Here is a 20,491-nt window from a genome sequence, read left to right as displayed (position 1 = left end):
CCTGTTTGTCAGCAGTTGATTCGAGGATACTTTGTTGTCCAGTGGCTAACTTTTGCTACAATGAAAGTTAACTCCATATGCAGTTTCTTCAATGACCATATTTTCTCTGAAGTAGATTAGTACTGCCAGGAGCCAACATGTCTCATAGTCATAACAAAAAAGAAAAATTTTCTAAGTTATTAAAACATTTTAAATGCCATGTTCCATAGATCTCTGAAGGGTTTGACCATGACCTGTGTATCTAAAATATATCTTCTCAATTTTTAAAACATACCTAATATGACTACAAGTTCTATTATAATCGCTAACTATAAACTTTCATTTCTTTATATCCTAATAGTTGGTAATAATAACATTCAAGGATCAGGAAATTGTATTACATTGTTAAATGATTGGTATAAGTACAATAAGAAATATACATATAGCATTTTCTAACAATATCAATTTCAATATATAATTTGTATATAATATAAAACAATCTAATCCAATGTAAAGTATTTAAAACTAATAATTGTCTTTTTCTTTAGATTTCTTTAAAAAAAAACAAGAACCTTAAATCTAATATCCTTTGCTTAGACCTTTTACTTACCCTTGGCAACAACTTATAACCAACCCCCATAAACAATGAAAATTATCCCAGACCCAAAACCCATTAAAAGACCAAAAAAACCACCCACCCCACACCACCTCTTTGGGAATGTGGGTGTTGTATTCTTAAAATTGCTTTCTGCTTGGTATGGGCAAAGGTATCTTTATCCTGAAAAGAAAAAATTTAGGTTAATTGTCAAATTCTAGGAAAGGCTGTGTATAATGCCAAAGTTCAGGGTTTATCTCAAGTCCTTATTCAAGTAGTCTTTGAGACTGGATCATCTCAGCTAGCCCTCTCAAAATTGCTCTGAACATTTTGTAGTTCAAAGCTGACCTGTAGATGATGTTTGTGAGCTTAGTGTTATTGTCCAAGTGGAATTGTTGTTGTGGGGCCCCATCTTCTTTCTGGAGACTTCAGTTGATGTTAAGCCTGGCCCTGATTTCCTGCAGAAACTGATAAGAAACTCGAACAAAAAGACATATATATGCATCTAATTGAAGTCTTTTTTTCTAGAATTAGTTAGTATTCTATATGACCATTCATATCTTAAGAAAGTTTAATATATATATATATATATATATATGAATCTTGTAAATTTTGATATAAATTTCATACTTTAAGAAAAGTTTAAAGAATCAGAATAGAATCAAAGAGTTCAGATTAGTAATAGAATAGTCCCTTAATTAATTTGGTTTTTCTCCTGTCCCATAGCAGAAGAAGGCTCTTTTCTTCTGGCATGATACAGGGAGTTTGCATTTTCTTTTTAACAACATGCTTGAGTTTAAAGAAGGAGAGAGACATTCTCCAACTCCAAAGTCAGCTTTAAATTTTAATTGAATTGGGACTATTGAAGACCAATAGTGTTAAATCTTTAGAGAAGAGCAGAAACAAACATTTAGGAAGACATGTAAAATTTTTTAGATGACATACCCATACGCCATTTCACTCTGTTTCCTGGGATAAATGATTTGTCCCTTTTCTTCAGTTGTCTCATTTGTCCAGTGTTCTTCAGATTCCTTAACCTTCATTCTCCTGAAAGACAAAAACAAAAGATCATCAGTGGTTGTGCCCTGTTCTTGTATAATATGGATAGCTGGTGACCACTCATTAGAATATCTTCTAATATTTCTCTCAGAAACATGTGCTAGTTTATGATTTGTTTCTGAGATTGGAGGGATGTTAATCTGAGTATTCCATTGTTGCAACAAGTCTCGACCCCACAGGTTCATAGCTATGTTAGCCACATATGGTTTTAATTTTCCTCTCTGTCCTTCTGGACCTATATATTCGAGCCATCTTGCACTCTGTTTCACTTGAGATAATGTCCCAATTCCTAACAGTTGAACGTTTACCTCCTGAAGAGGCCAAGTTGGATGCCAAAATTCTGGTGTAATTATGGTAACGTCCACACCTGTGTCTACCAGACCAGACAACAAAACACCATTTATTTTTATTGTTAATTTTGGTCTTTGTTCATTAATAGAAGTTTGCCAAAAAAAAATTTTTTATGTTTTCTCCTGAATTTTCTGTTCTCTCTGTTTCATCATCCTGACCAGCATGAATTATTCCAATAGGCATTTGGTTATTTAGTTGCTCTGAGTAGGGGTTTCCTCTACAACTGCAGGAAAGGTTTGAACTCGATTTGCTATGGTGGCCTGCATGAGGCCCCTCTGGGAGATTCCTGAAGCCTGAGGCAAAGGATTACCTTGTCTGTCCCTTGTTGATGTACATTCTGTTGGTCCAGTGTTTTCCCTTACCACAGCTTATGCATACACCAGAAGGAAGGGGCATTCTGTTGCCATTGTTCCTTGAAGAAACATTGTTTCTAGGAATGACCTGTTTATAGTCCCTTTTCAAATGTCCTTGCTTTCCACATCCAAAACATCTAACATTCCTCAAACCTTTTGAAATTGCTTCTCTTGCCGGGCGGTGGTGGCGCACGCCTTTAATCCCAGCACTCGGGAGGCAGAGCAGGCGGATCTCTGTGAGTTCAAGGCCAGCCTGGGCTACCAAGTGAGCTCCAGGAAAGGCACAAAGCTACGCAGAGAAACCCTGTCTCGAAAAACCAAAAAAAGAAAGAAAGAAAGAAATTGCTTCTCCTACCCACATACCATCATGGTCATGAGCCTCAACATTAACCATATCTCTAATCCAATCTTCCAAGGGTGCAGATCTTGCCTTTAATGGCCTGATTATTCTCTTGCACACTGCATTTGCATTCTCAAAAGCCAAAGATTTGATTATTATCTGACTGGCTTCTGAATTCAGGACCATTCTCTTTACTGTTGAAGTCAATCTTTGTAAGAAATCTGTGAAAGATTCTTTTGGGTCCTGTATAACCTTTGTAAATGACTCAGTTTTTTTCCTGGTTTCTCAATTCTGTCCCATGCATTCAAGGCTGCCGTTTGACATAGAATTAGGGTTTGGACATCATATAAACATTGTGTTTGTACTGAAGCATATTGGCCTTCTCCAATAAGCTGATCCTGGAAGACTTGTATTCCTTTATCCCTCCATTGTTTTTCTATGTTTTTAGCCTCATCTTTAACCAACATTTACCACTGGAGGCTTTGACTGGGTTCCAGAACAGCCTGTGCCAGCTCCCCCAAGTCCTGTGGTATAATCCTATTATATGTTGAACAAGAGTTTAACATTTGTTTTACATATGGGGAATGCATGCCATAAGATACCATTGCCTTCTTAAACCTTAATAAATCTAACATTTCAATTGGAGCCCAAATATTTTGTGTAGTCATTTGATTAGGCAACTGCTATATGATTACTGGATAAATTAAGGGTGACTGTGTGAAAACAGGCTTTCTTTCTATAACCTTATGATCCGATTTTGAAACAATTTCACTGTTAATTTCTTCTGTCTGAATTTGAATTTCTCTACAATTCATTTTTACAGGTTTAACAGGTTTTTCTAAAACTGTTATCCTGGCACTTAAATTGCTTTGGGAGAGAAACCCAAAGCAATTTCACTAAAATCAAGAACAAAACAAGGTTGCCCAGTCTCTCTACACCTATTCAACACAGTACTTGAAGTCTTAGCTAGAGAAAAAAGACAGCTGAAGGAGATCAAGGATATATGAATTGGAAATTAAGAAGTCATAGTATTTTATTTACAGATGATATGATAATATAAGTGACCCTAAAAATTCCACCATGGAGCTCCTACACCTGATACTTTCAACAAAGTATCTGGTGCAAGATTAAGTCAAAAATATCAGTAGCCCTGCTATATACAAATAAAATGAACCTACAAAGAAATCAGGGAAACAACACATTTCATAGTAGTTTCAAATGATATAAAATATCTTTAGGTAAAACTAATCAAACAAGCTAAAGACTTGTATAATAAAAACCTCAAGTCTTTGAAGAAAGAAATTAAATAAGATATCAGAAGATGGGCAGATCTCCTATGCTCATAGAATGCTAAGGTACCATAATAAAAACATCCATCCTACAAAAAGCAATCCATAGTTTCAATGCTATCCCCATCAAAATTTCAACACAATTTTTCAGTATGTTCAGAAAGTACAATTCTCAGCTCCATTAAAAAAAAAAGAAAGAAAGAAAAATAGGATAGCTAAAACAATCCTAAACACTAAAGGAACTGTAGTAGGTCTTATTCCTGACTTCAAATTGTACTACAGAGCTACAGTAATAAAAACTACATGACATTGGCATAAAGACATATATATTGATCAATGGGATCAAACTGAAGGCCCAGGCATAAGTCCACACACCTATTGACATCTGATTTTTTTGTAAAGAAACCAGAAACACACTCTGGGGGGAAAACAGCACCTTCAAAAAATCAAGCTGATCAATCTGGATGTCTGAATGTAGAGAAATGCAAATAGATCCACACTTATCACCATATACAAAACTCAACTGCAGCTGGACCAAAGACCTCAACGTGAAACCAGACACACTGAATTTGACAGAAGAGAAAGAGGAGATCAACCTTGGACTCACTGGCACAGGAGTAGACTTCCTGAAGAGAATGCCTATAGCTCGGGCACTCAGAAGAACAATTGATAAATGGAACCTCATGAAACAGGAAGAGCTTCTGCACAGCAAAGGACACTGTCACTGAGAGAAAGCAACATTGCACCTAATTTCTGAATAAAATAAAAATCATAGTCAATCCTAAAATTTGAGAATAAACTGCAATGCTAGTATGAAATTTTGCTGACAACTCACTATATAAATCTAGATGGTGCCTCTGTGGAGCTTTCACCTCTACATTCTAGTGTCTTTGGTGGAGGGAGACACTCTGCAAGTTATTAAAAGAGAAATATAAACATTAACCCAGCCACAAAACTTTTGACCTGCAGTCTGTCCCACCTGTAAAATATGCTAGGGCAATGGTGGCACAGAAATTGTTGGAGTAGCCAATTAATTTCTAAATTGATCTAAGGCCCACTCCATGAGATGGAACCCATACCCAACACTGTCTGAGTGGTAAAGAGCCAGAGACTAGATAGCCCATAGACCTAGGGTAAAACCAAACACTACTATTCTGAAAAAAAAAATCGATAAAATGACTCATCATGGAATATACATTTAAAAACTATATAAGAAAATAGGAGATAATTTTTGGAGCCAACTACCTATGATGGGACACCTCATGTAGCCATGAGGCAGGGGGATGGGCATGGACTTGCCTCTACTGGATGTGTCTCCCCTTGCTTTTTTGTTGGGGGGAGAGCAGAGTGTGTTGAGGGGAAGCTGCGGGGGGCGGGGAGGGGGGGAGAAGGACAGAAGAGGGGGATCTTTGATTGGTGTGTAAAAGGAGTGAGAAAATTTTCTTAATAAAAAAGAAAATAGTAGGTTAATAATTTTGTTTGCTCAGGGGTAGGAAGGAGGAGGAATAGGGAAGATAATATCAGGATGAACATGATCAAAGTGTTCAACTTGCCTGTATAACAATCTCACAAAGAACCCATTATTTGTTTAATTAATATTTGCCAGAATAAATTGGAGGTATAACAAAAGGGACAGAAGGGAATGGGAATGTGGCTTCAACAACGACTAATCTCCACATCAGATCTGTAAATAGAAAGGCAGGGAGATGTGGACCAACGGCATCCATAGGCCAGAACAGCCACCTCAAATATACTATTTTGATATTTTACAGTTAGTAATAGACCTTAAAACTTAAGATCTGGGACAATGTTCTGCTGTGGGATGGTCTATATGTCAAATGCTCTGATTAATCAATAAATAAAACACTGATTGGCCAGTGGCCAGGCAGGAAGTATAGGCGGGACTAACAGAGAGGAAAACTGAGAGAACAGGAAGGTGGGAGGAGACACTGCCAGCCACCACCATGACAATCAGCATGGTGCCAGTAAGCCACGAGCCACGTGGCAAGGTATAGATTATAGAAATGGATTAATTTAAGATGTAAGAACTAGATATCTAGAAGCCTGGGCCATTAGAGCAAACAGTTTAAACAATGTAAGTCTCTGTGTTTTCTTGGTTGGGTCTGAGTGGCTCTGGGACTGGCAGGTGACAGAGATTTGTCCTAACTGTGGGCCAGGCAAGAAAACTCTAGCTACAATGTTCCTTCTCCTATCTTCTCAACCACTTAAGTGGAACTAGTGACCTCCTTCCCGGCGGCCACTTTCTGCACTCGCTCTATTTAAACAACTTAATAGATTTGTTGCCCATTTAACAAGAGAGGCTTGCCACAATGAACCCAGAGAAGTTGAACTCTGGGGTCTTATCTTCGAATTGGGATGTATTAATGTTGTTCTCTACTAATAGGGAAGCCTACTTCCCTTGTACACTTCCTAGGATTCCTGTTTTCTAGTCTAGTGTTTTTGTTTGGTTTGTGTCCATCTGTTTTGCTTTTCTGCATATTTGCTGCCCTACCATAAATACCTCAGCTAAATAATTTTAATTGACTTTAAGAAATATTTTATGCATATGGGTGTTTTACTTGCATATCTGTCTGTGCACCACGTATGTGTCTGATGCCCCCTGAAGCCAGAAGAAGGCATTGGATCTTCTGGAACTGGAGCTACTGTCCCTTGTGTGTGCTGTGTAGGTGTTGAGAATCTAACCCAGGTAACCAAAAAGAGCAGCCAGTGCTCCTAACTGCTGAGCCATCTCCCCAGGCTGATGTATTATTAATGTCATCATACATGGATTTCAACAGAAATATAATACCATCATTCTTTATAGCTGTTTCTCAAGAAATCATCTAATTTTCCACACAATGGGCTTTTAATAATTGTAGATTGTGTGTGTGTGTGTGTGTGTGTGTGTGTGTGTGTGTGTGTGTGTGTGAAAACCTGTGCTTTTCCAGACATATATTTAAAATTCAAGCAAGGACTCTGTCACAGTATATGTAATTTGAGAACAATTTAATATGGTTTACTGTTCATTTATTTTAGAAGATAAATTTCCTAAAAGAAAAAGCAATAAGTCATTCCCTTTCACACAGGCTACAAAATTTGAGGAAGAAGAGAAGGAAATATCGCTGCTGTAGTCAGTGAATATTCATTAAGAATTTACAACTTACCAGGGGAGGTGTGAATTTGCTGTTTATCAACAATCACCTAAATGCTAAAAAGCCCAAGCTGGAAAGCACACAATCCTCCCTGTCCTCAAGGAGTGTGTATCCTACAGATTTCTAAACACATAATTGGTGAGGTCTTTATGTCAACTCTTAAATTATTCAATCTACACTTTGCAGAAGAAATTAGAATTTTGGAAACCTTAAATCAGTTATGTATGTGAAAGCCACAGTTTGGGACAAGCTGAAGAAATTTTTTAAATCCTATTTGTCTTCATGTGTCTCTTTTTTCTCATCTCCTACATAGTGCTGAGGACTTGTATCTACAGTGTTGAAAGCACATGTTTATTTGGTGAGTAACTCAATGCCTTGGCAATGGGATGTTTTTGAGGTTGGCGGCAGGGTGGTGGGGGAGTACATCCATGTGTCTTCCATAAAAGCTACAGACCACTGAGGTGTTAGCTAATTAAATCCATGCTAATTCCACTTTTAATATTCCCGAGCACTACCAGGGATATTTCTCACATCACCTCAGGGTCTCTTTGAAAGGAACAAACGTGTATATCTCACTTCTGTCTCTTAACTATTAATTAACAGACAGGGCTCTGTAATTCATTCAAGATATTTATTACATGATAAGACACTTGTCAGGATTCAGTAGTAAATAAAACCCACATCTAAACACCTTCAAAGACTTAATTATGCAACACACACACACACACACACACACACACACACACACACACACACACACACAGGAGCAGTACCTTGTCAGTTTCCATTCTGACCACTAAGGGTTGGTAGAAACTATTATAAACAGCCTCAGAAAATGATGTCAGTCTCTTTCCCAAGCTTTCAGCAGTGGGTATTGGACCCACACTGTATGCACATTGTCCATTGTGTTGGGTGTGAGGGGAATGGTCAAAAAGAAAGCAGATAGCATTCACTGGAAAATGAAACAGATACAAAGTTCCTGTCCTCAAGATTATAGTTTCAGAAATGCACAGGATGTGTCTCAAATCAGCTGCAGGTGATGTTGTACATAAGAGGTTTAAAAAACAACTCAAACAAGGTATGGAGAAGTGATGTGCACTGCTGGGGGGTGGGGGCAATAGTCTACCTCCTTGGAGCCTTAGAAGCATTCTTAGAAGAAGCATTGCCCCTATTCTCTGAATAAAATAAAAATCACACCCAATCCTGAATTTCAGAAAAAAACTGCAATACTAATGTAAAATTTTGCTCCCAATTCAACTGTGTAACTAGAGACTTTGCAACAGCCTCAAAGTTTTGGTGACAATAAAGTAAATATGCCAAGCTTCAGTAAAGTATGAGAAGGAAAAAATACTGCTTTCCTAACAAAATGCTGAGGCATTATTCATGAAGGGTCTGATATTCAGACTACCATGAGGGCATAAGCCCAAGAAGATCAGTCAAACCACAGAGGTTCAGAAATCATGAGCTGTGATGCTGAAAGAATGTCATTCCCATCGCTAAAAATGCAAATTGCACTGACTCAAGCCCCACAGCCCTGATCTCTAGATTTAGGGCTCATTATCACTATCCCTGCTATGGACAATTTAGTTGTTGGGTTGTTTTTTTTTTTTTTTTTTTCAGTAATTGAGTGACCTCTAAATACCTCCTATTCTATCTTAGATCCCATAGCAATTCCATGATATATCACTGCTCATGACAGAAGTCCTCCATGGTGTGACAAGAACATCACTCACTTCTTGATGATGTTGCCTTCTTGAATTAACTTTTCTTTAATTCCACAATACTGACTTGGGAATAACCACTTTCCAGAAAGACTACTATCAGACATAATGTATGAGTTACTTTTATCCTTGCTGTGGCAAAATATGACAAAATAACTTAAGGGTATAGTTACTTTGGTTCACAGTTTAAAGGTATAGTCCATCAAATTGAGATCACTGATGTCACAGCAGCAGAAGTATGATGTGGTGGGTCACAATACTTTGGCTCTAAGGAGACAAAGAAAAATGTTGGTGATTAGCTTCCTTTCTCGTTTTGACTCAGCCTAGAAACTCAACTCATGGAATGATGCCACACAAAGTTAGGGTGGGTCTTCCCACCTTACTTAACCATTTTTAGAAACTCCTTCACAAGCATGTTCAGAGTTTTGTCTTCTAGATGATTTGAGCTATTTTCAGGTGGACAACATTAAACCTTCACAGAGTCCCTACAATCAGAAATAAAGTAGAGTCTTCTTACCAAGGCACAGCCCTTTCTATGGTTCCATGAGGATAACTATATTATGAAACTGTTAGTAGCCTATTATTGAAGCATTTTTTATGTTCTATATAAACCTAGGAAAACTACAATGTCAACTAAGGTGATGGAGTGATACCCAAATCCACTCACAGCTAGCTTGCAGAAGGATAATACATTGACTTCACTTTGTCTTCATAGTGTCTGTTTCCATACTTCAGAGAACAATTCAGACAGAATATAAATAGTTTGCCTTCTTGTGAACCAAAATAAGAAGCAAAGTTATAGGACATTTTAAACCAACATTTTAAAATTAAATACCCTTTGATAATCTTTAAAAATGATTCTACAAAGACTGGACGCAGCTGCTGTCAGTGGGAACACAGGAAGCTAATTTATTGGGCACTTCCAGATTTCAGCATCTTTTTTGGAGGATATTTACTTTTCCTTTATATAACTCAAAGGACTACAATGTTGCTTGTTCTTTCTTTATTACTTTTTATTGTAGGGGGTATCATTTCTTTTCCCAAAACAAATTATCAAGTCCCCTAAAGATAAATTCAAACTTCAAATTCTGTAGATTACCTCTCATTTTAAAAGACAGTTTTATATTTTGTTTATGAGTGAGACTCTTTCAAGGCGAGTCACTAGGACCCAGATTCAATCACAACACCCAAAAGACTACTGAAAACAAGCATTTAAAATGAATCCTAAACCCAAGTTTTCTATTTGAACACAGATGATAAGAGAAAAGAGCATCAGGCAGGAGATGGGACAAGATTTTGTGAGCAAGAATCCAATCATTTGTGAAATGTTTTGTCAAGACAGAAACTCGGCTGATAAAGAACCCAAAATTGCACATGGAACTGAACACCAGAGCACAGTTCAGGTCCTAAAGTCAGGAAAAACTGCCCCATGGATGATGCATGGATTGTACTTTTGCTTATAAGCACTTGTCTATCATGATCACAGAAGAATGCACCATAAATGTAGCAATGTTTTATTCCTCAACATTCTGACTTGTGTCAGATCCAAATGTGAGGTTTAAGCATGGTGATATTCCCATGGAGCAAGAACCCTGGCATGTCAGGCAACAGAGAAATCCTCTGATATTCATATTTAAGTGATAAATCAATGCTCTCTATATAATTCCAAGGCTCCAATATCATATTCCAAGCTTTTTCTTATATATTTGGTTTACTAAGTGATATTAAAATACACTTTCTTTAGATTTTTTCCCACATTTTCCCATTAAAACAGGCTTTCATTTGATTTTTTATACTTACTTGAGGTTATGACATCCTTTTCTACACTTCTTTGCTCTAGGAGTATTATAAATGCAATTTTCTTTGATAAATCAAACAGTGCCAACGAAGCAGAATGCTTCACTATAGCCCAGGGTGGAACTGTGAGTTCTTTCATAGCAGTCAACCTAATTATCTTTTATTTTTTATTCTTCCTATCAAAAGAGCACATACATACCTCTAAAAGGACCTCATTAAAATAGACTTCTCACATTTATGCATCTCAGTAATACTATACATGCTGTGAAAAAGTCAATAATGTTACTCTAGCTTCTGTTAAAATCATTAATTTCTTTCATAAACAAAGCTGTCAAAAATATTTCATTTAGAGTAAAAAGCTTTTGACCAGTTGCCTCCTGGTGGGCATCGTTATTTTGTAGCAATGAATATTTGTGCTTCAGTCCGTCAACAAGGGCCTCCTGACCACCCTTAGGTCACATTCACCCAAATAATGGGGCAGGAAAAGAAGCATGAATAAATGGAATTAAAGACAACCTTCAATTCTCATTATGTCACTTTCTAAATCAAATATTAGATAGGCTGGACTATTTAAGTTTCTCTTCCTCTCCAGGAAAACTTAAATAAAGGTGGTCTGATATGGAAAATGATATGTGGAGTAGGATAAAAATAATATATTACCATCTCAAATTTTTTCTTATTTTCAATACTTAAGCCATCATATGTATGCAGGGGGGAAATCCAATAATACTGTTATTTAATTACTGTTACAACATAATAACCCAAATAATAAACAAGACCAAAAATAGATGTTCTGCTTATAGAAGTCCTTCCAAGACAGTCCTGTCACTCACTAGACCTAATTTAACTGAGAAAAGAATATGTTGAACAGTAGAAGGAGATAGTGCACATACAGTCATATTCAGAAGTAAAAATATTACAAGTAACTCTGGTAACAACATCTTTGCCATTTTAAGGCCAACTAGAAAATATTTGATAACCATTTGCCCATTTTTATCACTTAATTCACCTCATGACACTTTTTCATAGTGGTTCATTCATTTTTTTCATTCATTATTTATTAATATTGTGGCTCTTCTGAATATAGTAGGATGAGCTGGAGTAGCTCAGTAATTAAGAACATTGTTCCTGCAGAAGACCTGAGTTCCATTTACAGCCATCCTACTCTACTACCAAAGGATCTGACATCCTTTTCTGACCTCACTGAGGACAAAACATTCACATGGCATAAATACATACATGTAGGCAAAACACTCACGCACATAAAATTTTTAAATTCTTCAAAAATATTTAAATAAATAAAGATGGGGAAACATCTTGGAGGCATACATTTTTACTCTTCTTCAAATGATGTTTCTCAAGGTTCAAAAGCAGTGCCTGACACATAATAGGTATTTAGTGTATGCATGTAGAATTTGTCATGAATACTGGAAAATCAAGGAAATAAGACAGATCTCAGCCATCTAGTAAATGCTCCCTTAATTTTCACTTATCTCCTTGCATTTTTTCTTGCCTTTAATGTGATCTGAATCCACCTACCTGCTATCTATGCCCTAATCCTTCTTCCTTCCTTTGATCGATCCCACCAGTGTGACCCATTTCTTTATACACTTTGGTTACCTGTTTATGTTAACTTCTCCCGAGCCTTCTCTTTATGAACACATTCTATTTTATTTTCTCTCTTTTTTTTTCTTTTGTGCAAGATTTTATAAAGTATCTTTACAAATACCTGGGTGGGCTTGAACCACCATCCTTTCAGGCAAGAGCTGAATAGCATTGCAACATGGAGACAGGAAATCTATTTCTAATTCACACAGAAAACATTGATTGTGTTCCTAGTTAGGTATTGTTACTTTTAGACATTCAAACAATAATATAACATCAAAGTCAATAACAACCATACTGTATTTTCTTTTTTTTTTACATTTCTCTTCAATAAGAAATTTTCTACTCACTCTACATACCACCCACATATCCCCCCTCCTCCCTCCTCCAACCCCCCAGCCCTCTCTCCCAAGCTACCCTGCATCTCCACATCCCCCAAATCAATGTCTCCCATGGGGATTCAGCAGAGCCAGGCACACTGAGCCTAGGCAGGTCCAAGCCCGTTCCCAATGCATACTGTTTTTTCTTTAACAACAACGTGGATGAAAAAGTACATTTATGCTCTTATGTGTCAAATTAATAATGGATTTTAAACATCATGCCCATGGTCTAGGGTGAAACATGTGTGATGGTCATTGGTCAAAAACAAAGTAGATTAAGTATGCTGAACAGTGAACTGCGAAAAAAGATCAAATGAACTGTACCATAAGTTATATTACAAACAGGAGTTCAGGGCTCTGCCAGAGCATAAATGAAGTTGTTCTAAAAATAAATTATTATATAGATACTATAGCTTTGTACACTATTGAACATTTCAGCCCAAACCACATTTTTAATGATCTTTTCTCCTAGGAAGGGTATAAAATATGGTATCATTTTATATAATTGAAATTATTGATTTATTAAAAACAACTACTCCTTAAGACATTATTCTACTTAATTCTTTCCTTTGGTAAAGATATTTTCAGGCAGTATTTTTTTAGTCCATGAAATTTCTAATTCTCAATAGCTGTCATCATGCCAAGGGAAGCAGTTGCTCATCCGTGAAAGCTTCCTTTGTTAAAGTACAGATCGCATTATTTATACAATCTGAATGTTTAATGAATGCACACAAATTCAAATGTCAATGTAGATAAACTAAAATTACATTTCTATCAAAGAAGAAAGCTTTTCAACAAAAAAGAAGAGAGGTTTTTTTTTAAGGTGAAAAAGTTAAGGAATGAATCCCAAATTGTTTTTCAAAAAGTAAATGGCACAGAATGTTAGAGGTCTTCTAAAAGCTATCTTATAAGTAAATATGGAACCATGGCTTTGATCACAGAGTAGTACAGCCATTTCATTTTAAAGTTTGGAACATATATCAACACCATGTTGATTTAGATAACTAGTTGATATGTTCTTCCCTGGAGAAGGTTTCTCACTCCATGGGCAACATTTCTTAGTTACCTGTACATCTTTGTCTATGGTTGAGACTACTTGACGTTCTTCCTTCCATGATCATGTCTATTGGAATCATCCTTGTTATGTTTAGGCAGCCATGTTGATAAGACTTTAAGAATACAGCTTCTAACACTTGGAAAACACAATCTCAGGGCAAATTTTCATATATATATATTTATAATATATATTCACACATATAATATACTCAGATATATTATATTATATATATAAAACACATTGATAGTCTACATTATAAACAAAATTGGCAAAAAGAAAGGAGAAAAATCATCCTGAAACTATATTAAGAGAAATAACACATTTTAAGAATTTTGTATCTGCATCCAAACTGAAATGGCCTGAGCTATAATAACACAACTTTAATTAATAAATTCCTTGAGCAAAACTGATACGGATTGAAGAATTGGGTCATAATGGACAATTCTGTGTTATTTTCCAAATACATATGAACAATTTCTTAAGTGAAATTATATATTCTGACATGTGATTCTAAGACTTTACCACTTTGCAGGTCATATCAGGGACTATGATAATGTAAATGTTAGATCATCTTAAGTCATTCTTAGCAAAGATTTAACAGGCTGTTTTGTGGAACTATTTTTAAAAGATTCCCACCAGGTGGCGCTGGCTCACTCCTTTAATCCCAGCACTCAGGAGGCAGAGCCAGGTGGATCTCTGTGTGTTCAAGACCAGACTGGTCTACAGAGGAAAATCCTGGGCAGGCACCAAAACTACACAGAGAAACCCTGTCTTGAAAACAAACAAACAAATAAAAAAAAATTTCCTAGATAATATCAATTCTAGGCACTGAATTTAGGTTCATTTAGTGAAGATTCTTTATTCACAAAGAAAAATGACTTCAAAAGGGAAAAATCATGATTTCTGCATAACTGAGAACCTAACCAATGAGGTGTGTTCCCCTTAAAGCGCTACTTTAAATTTTCTCTGCAACAAAAGTTTCTACCACTAACATATGTTCTACAAAATACTCATCACTGATTTTTACAACACCCATAAGATTAGCTTTATTAGAGACTATGAAATACAGGGAGAGAAGACAAGCACCAAGCAAACAATGTTACTTTGGGCTACCATAAAAGAATGCAAAATCTAGTAGCTAATAAGCCATATTTCTCCACAATTCCAAAGCCTGGACATCTAAGTTCATGGTACCAGATTGGCGACTTTTTGGAACAGCCCTTGATTATGACTGCAGGTGAGTGGTTTTTAATATCTTCAAATGGCCTGAATGGAACTCTCTGAGATTTTTTTACTTAAAAAAAACACTTATTAATTTTTGCTAATAGGCTGTTTCTTATTTACTGAGAATTTCATACACAAATAACGCATTTACTGATGTCCTTATACAGGCACACCAATCCTATTTATGATGGTTGCTCCACTTCCCAAAGGTCACCTTCTATAATGCTTTCATGTGAGTAGTTAGGATTGCAATATGTGAATTTTAAGATACACAAGCATTCAGTTAATTGAACTTAGAAAGCCATTATTATCTTCTTAAGTATAAATGCTATGCTCAGTGTTGTTTGAAACAATAATTAATCATGACTAAATAATAAATTCCAGCTACCATTGATGAGAAACAGCTCAAGGGTAAGTGAATACAAAATTTAGAACAATAATTTTTTACATTCAAGAGATAGCCTAAATTGAATTGATATCAGCGGTAGAAGATAATTTAATGACTCATGTAATAGAAAATTACAAGGTTACTCTGGGACCTGGGGGGTTAAATGTTTCAAGATGTAGCACTTGGCTTTTCCATTCCCTCTATTTCATTAAAAATAGTGACAAGATCTAGGTGGCTTGGTCTATGAGTTTCTTCCCTAGCAAGAGGGCCAGAATTTGCTCTCTAGAGACCACAAAAGGAATGCATAGGTGTGTGTTGATGATGGGTTGATGTACACTTGTAATCCCAGTGCTAGGAAGGCAGAGGCAGACAAGCCTGACCACTCTCTAGCCAGCTAGCCATATGGCATGCACATACTAACAGCTATCACTCTAGTCTTATTGATTATTTTGAAAAGAATACTTTTTAGAAAATATTTATATTTCCAGAAAAACATAAAAATTACATTATTGTTCACAACCAGTTTTCTTCATTTTCAGAATCCTTAGTTCTGGATGAGTTTGGGGATAATGAGCAGCTGATAAAAGATATTAATTCCAGGCAGGTGGTGATGGCACATGCCTTTAATCCCAGCACTCGGGAGGCAGAGCTAGGCAGATCTCTGTGAGTTCGAGGCTAGCCTGGGCTACAGAGCAAATTCCAGGAAAGGTGCAAAGCTACACAGAGAAACCCTATCTCAAAAGATCCCCCCCCAAAAGAGATATTAATTCCAAATTCAGGTTACCTTCATTTTTTTTTTACCTAATTGTCACTGGTAATTTCTGTATAACATCAAATATACCATATTATATCTTCTTAGGCTCTTATCTGTTAATGTTATCAAAACTTTGTTTTACTTTAGCGAAGTTACCGAGTTTCGGTAAATACAACACCTGAGGATCATGTAGAATGCCCTGTATTTGGTCCTTGAGATGTTTTGTTTGTGGTTGAAGTTATATACTATTGAGTTGAGTACAGAGCTGAAGAGCCATTGTAATCACATTATATCTAGAAAAGATTCTGTTCAGGGTTGATGTTAGCCTGGCTCATCTTGCGCAACTGGTTTTTTACCATGTTTCTCTATTGTTTTGTTTTTTAGTTTCTTCCACGCTGTAGCAGTATCTGCTGATGAGAAGCCAGTCATGGAGTCAGAGGTTATGCTGAACTGATTCGGTTGCTTATGTCAGTTAAGACTTTATGGAAAATACTTCATACTTCATATCTATAGCCCTTAATTGGCTTATATTTTTCAAGATTTGGCCATGTAACTCTGTAGCTCTTTAGTTGCCTCTGGTGTCTTTTTCACATATTCTCAATAATTAATAATATTCACTTTTTGGTGAGGTAAATTACTCCTGGATTATTTTATTTTCTTCTCCTAGTCTCTGATTCCATTCAGTCTCCAAACTGCTCTGAGTCTTCTTATTGAAAAGGGGGGATGAAAGGGGTTGCTATCTTCTGTTATTAGGGTAGAGTTCATTTTAGATCTTTCGACTTAAACAGTATGGACATATATACGTGTATACTAATAATAATCTCTGTGTATATATTAAGAATTACTTCTATGTAAGCATTTGTGTGTATATTAACTAAACATAAACTCATAGCAATCTCTTCAACATTAATTCATTACCAAGTAAAGTCTCTCCCTATGTTTACTTCACAAATTCTTGTTCTTGCAGTGGTAAGTAAATTAGCTCCTATCGCATGCCATTCATTTGTTCAATTACTCAATTCCAATAGAAAAAGTATAGCAGCATTTGCATTATTAACTCATATATATATATATATATATATATATTCTCTCTCACATATATATATATATATGTGTGAGAGAGAGAAAGAGTGAATAAGTATATATAAGAAAGAAAAAGCATGTGACATCTGTCTTTCTATGTCTTGCATTCTTCACTTAATATGGTAACCTACCTAAAATGCATACATTTTCTGGTAAATATAATGATTTCTTTTTTATTCATAGATTAATAAAATTTCAATAGATAATGTCTATCCTCAATGTAAAGATGTATTCTTGGATATCTCCACCAAATAACTCACCTCAGAGATCAGGGTACCCCACATGGAAGAGGAATCCAAAAGACTGTAAGAGCCAGAAGGGTTGGAGGACACCAAGAAAGCAAGACACTCTAAATCAGCATGATCAAGGCTCATATGAACACACATAATCTGAAGCAGCATGCATACAGGCTGTTTGGGTCTGTACAAGGCCCTCTGTGTATATGTTATGGCTTTCATTTTAGTGTTTTTGTGGGACTTCCGATTGTGTAAACAAGTGAGTTCCTGATTCATGTGCCTTCTCTTGGGCTCTTTTCCTTCTGTTGGTTTGGATTGTCCCACCTCAATGTGGAAGTTTGTTTTATCTTACTGCAATTTAATTTGTTATATTTTTTGAATGAGTGAATGAATTAGTGAATGAATGAAACCTAGCCACTAAGGTAGAGATTAACAACTGAACTATCACTTAAATTTGCTGGGAGAGGAAAAAATCAGTTTTCTCTAATACAATAAAAGTAGGTATACCAACCACTCCAGGGCAGGCCTCTTATTTAGAAGTTGTTGACCATCAAACAATTAGTTTTGTGTGTGCTTTTATATGGTTATGGTTTTGTGGCTTTGTTTTGTTTGGAGTGTGGTTTTATTTTTTTTTCTTAGTTTTTGGGGGGAGATTATGTATTTATATTGGCGTTTTGCTTCCTTTTGAGAAAGAATTTGAAGTTGAGTGGTTAGGGAGGAAGAAAAGATCTGGAGGGACTTGGAGGGGAAGAATATGATCAAAATATATTTATATTTAAGGATTGTTTTAAATATTGAAAGATATAATAATAAAATATAGTCCATAGCTTAAAATAAAATAACAATACTGATTCCTTTACTATACATTTATATTCGTTAACAATTTGAATGAATGTTCCTTTAGTAGGGCTGTAGCAAAGTTTTGAAGATTGATTTTGCTTTATTATAGGGAATAGAAATCTTGTGAGGCATTTTTTTTATAAAATAAAATAGGTATGTACAGGACAGAGTTGCTTTACCCACTCACTGTTGATGAATACCTTGCCTGAATCTTTGACTTAAGCATTGTTAACAGTGTCACGATAAACACACATAAAGGTGTCTCAGTGGCATACTGGCTTGTATTACTTTGCAAGTTTTTCAATGAGATAAAACAAAAACCAATACTTCGGAATGGGATGAAGCAAACAAACAGAAGAAACAAAGAGCCCAAGACAAGGCACAATAAACAGAGATCCACTAATTCAAGCACTCAGGAATCCCATAAAAAACAATAAATTAGAAGCGATAATACATACACAAAGAATGCAGGCCCTGTCCTTGCTGTGTTGGTCTCTGTGAATTCATTTGTGAGTCAATCATGTTGATCAGAAGGCCTTGTTTTCATGGTGCATTCCATTCCCTCTGCTTCTTACACTTTTTCAACCTCCTCTTCTGCCAACCCTGAACCCTCAGTGGAAGGCTTTGATGAAGGCATCCATTTATAGCTGAGTGTTCCAAGGTCTCTCCTTATCTGTATAACATCTGGCTGTGGGTCTCTGAATTTGTTCCCTTCTGCTGCAGGAGGAAGGTTCTCTGATGATGTCTGTGCCAGGCACTGGCTTAGGAGTATAGCAAAATATCATTAGGAGTCATTTTTTGTTACATTCCTTTTGGAGAGCTATAGTATTTGGTATTACCCTAGGTCTCTGAGCTACCTTGTGTCAGGTTTCTGGTCACCAAAGTAATGTCAGGTGTGGGTTCTATCTTGTGGAGTAGGCCTTAAGTCAAATCAAGTATCAGTTGTTTACTACCACAGACTTTGTGCCACCATTGACTAGCATGTCTTGCAGGCAGAAAACCACCGTGGATCCAAGGGTTTGTGGATGTCTTGGTATTTACATTTCTCCCTTGGTAAGGTGAAGAGTATCTTCCCGTACCAAAGACCTAGAACATAGGTGTGAAGAAGACTCTAGGTAGGTACCAGCTCATCTTCTACATGTTCATTGGACTTAGTAGGTGTAATTTATTATAATATCTGGAAGGAGGGATTATAATAATATTTAGACTCTGTGAGTACCTTGGCAGTGAAGAATCCATTTAAAAGGTGTATTCATTCATTTTTCTATCTATTTATTGAATTATTTTTAATCATTTTCACATACTTGATTGAAAAATTTGCATCCATGTTCATTGCTAATAATGACTTATAATTTCCTTATTTGTTATTTTCTTATCCAATTTTACTATGAGGGTAGTATGGCTTCTTCAAAATGAGCTACCTAGTTTTCTATTCCTTTTACATGTATGCAGCAAGTTAAGGAGTACTTATGTTAGTTCACCTTTAATTATCTGGTAGATTTAGCACTTGGCCATCCAGTCCTGGGCTTTCTTATTAAAAATGAGAAAGATTCTTTATTACTCTATAAGCTGCAATATTAACTATATAAAAAATGTCAGTACTGTTTTGTGAATCTGTCATAGAAAAGAGAGTAGTCTTTCTGTGCTACATCCTATTTTTCTTGCAAAGAAATAAACTTAAACAACTTACTCTAAACTAAAAGTGCTTTTTATGAACTCTTTTGTAAAGGCATTAGTGAAAGAAAAATAAACCATATCTGAGGTTTTTTTAACTTATTGGTATTGCTTTATTAGAACTTTAATCCTTTCTCTTTTCATTAGCCACATATACAACCATTAAATGTCATTTCAAATTACAAAACTCCTTAACTTATATATTGTCATCCTGAAATTTATTCTGTAGTAAAATGTGCTCAGATTACCTAGGGATTATTTGCCTCTGTTATATTTACAATATGGTTAAAGAACATAGATTGGGCAAATATTGTAATATTGTCAAATACCAAGTATCACAAAATTCCATTGGAATAGAAGACAGATTAGTAAGTAGAGCATGAAAGAACAGTTTGGTCCTATCTTTAGAGAAAGATTTGAACAAACACTGTGTTAGTTCCCATGAATTCACTACAATCATTAAGTCACAATTAGGAAGAAACACCCCAGTGAAGTATCAGCATTTTGTGGAGAAGTAAATGAAGTTATGTGCTACATATTTAAATGCACATCATTTCTGAATTTGTGAAAGAAAAATGTTCTGCCATTTATTAAGGAGAAATAATTTGAAAGAA

Source organism: Peromyscus maniculatus, chromosome 18 (genome assembly GCF_049852395.1).
Source record: "Peromyscus maniculatus bairdii isolate BWxNUB_F1_BW_parent chromosome 18, HU_Pman_BW_mat_3.1, whole genome shotgun sequence".
In the NCBI taxonomy this organism is placed as follows: domain Eukaryota; kingdom Metazoa; phylum Chordata; class Mammalia; order Rodentia; family Cricetidae; genus Peromyscus; species Peromyscus maniculatus.
The sequence above is the reverse complement of the archived record's forward strand: the minus strand, read 5'-3'. Positions refer to the sequence as shown.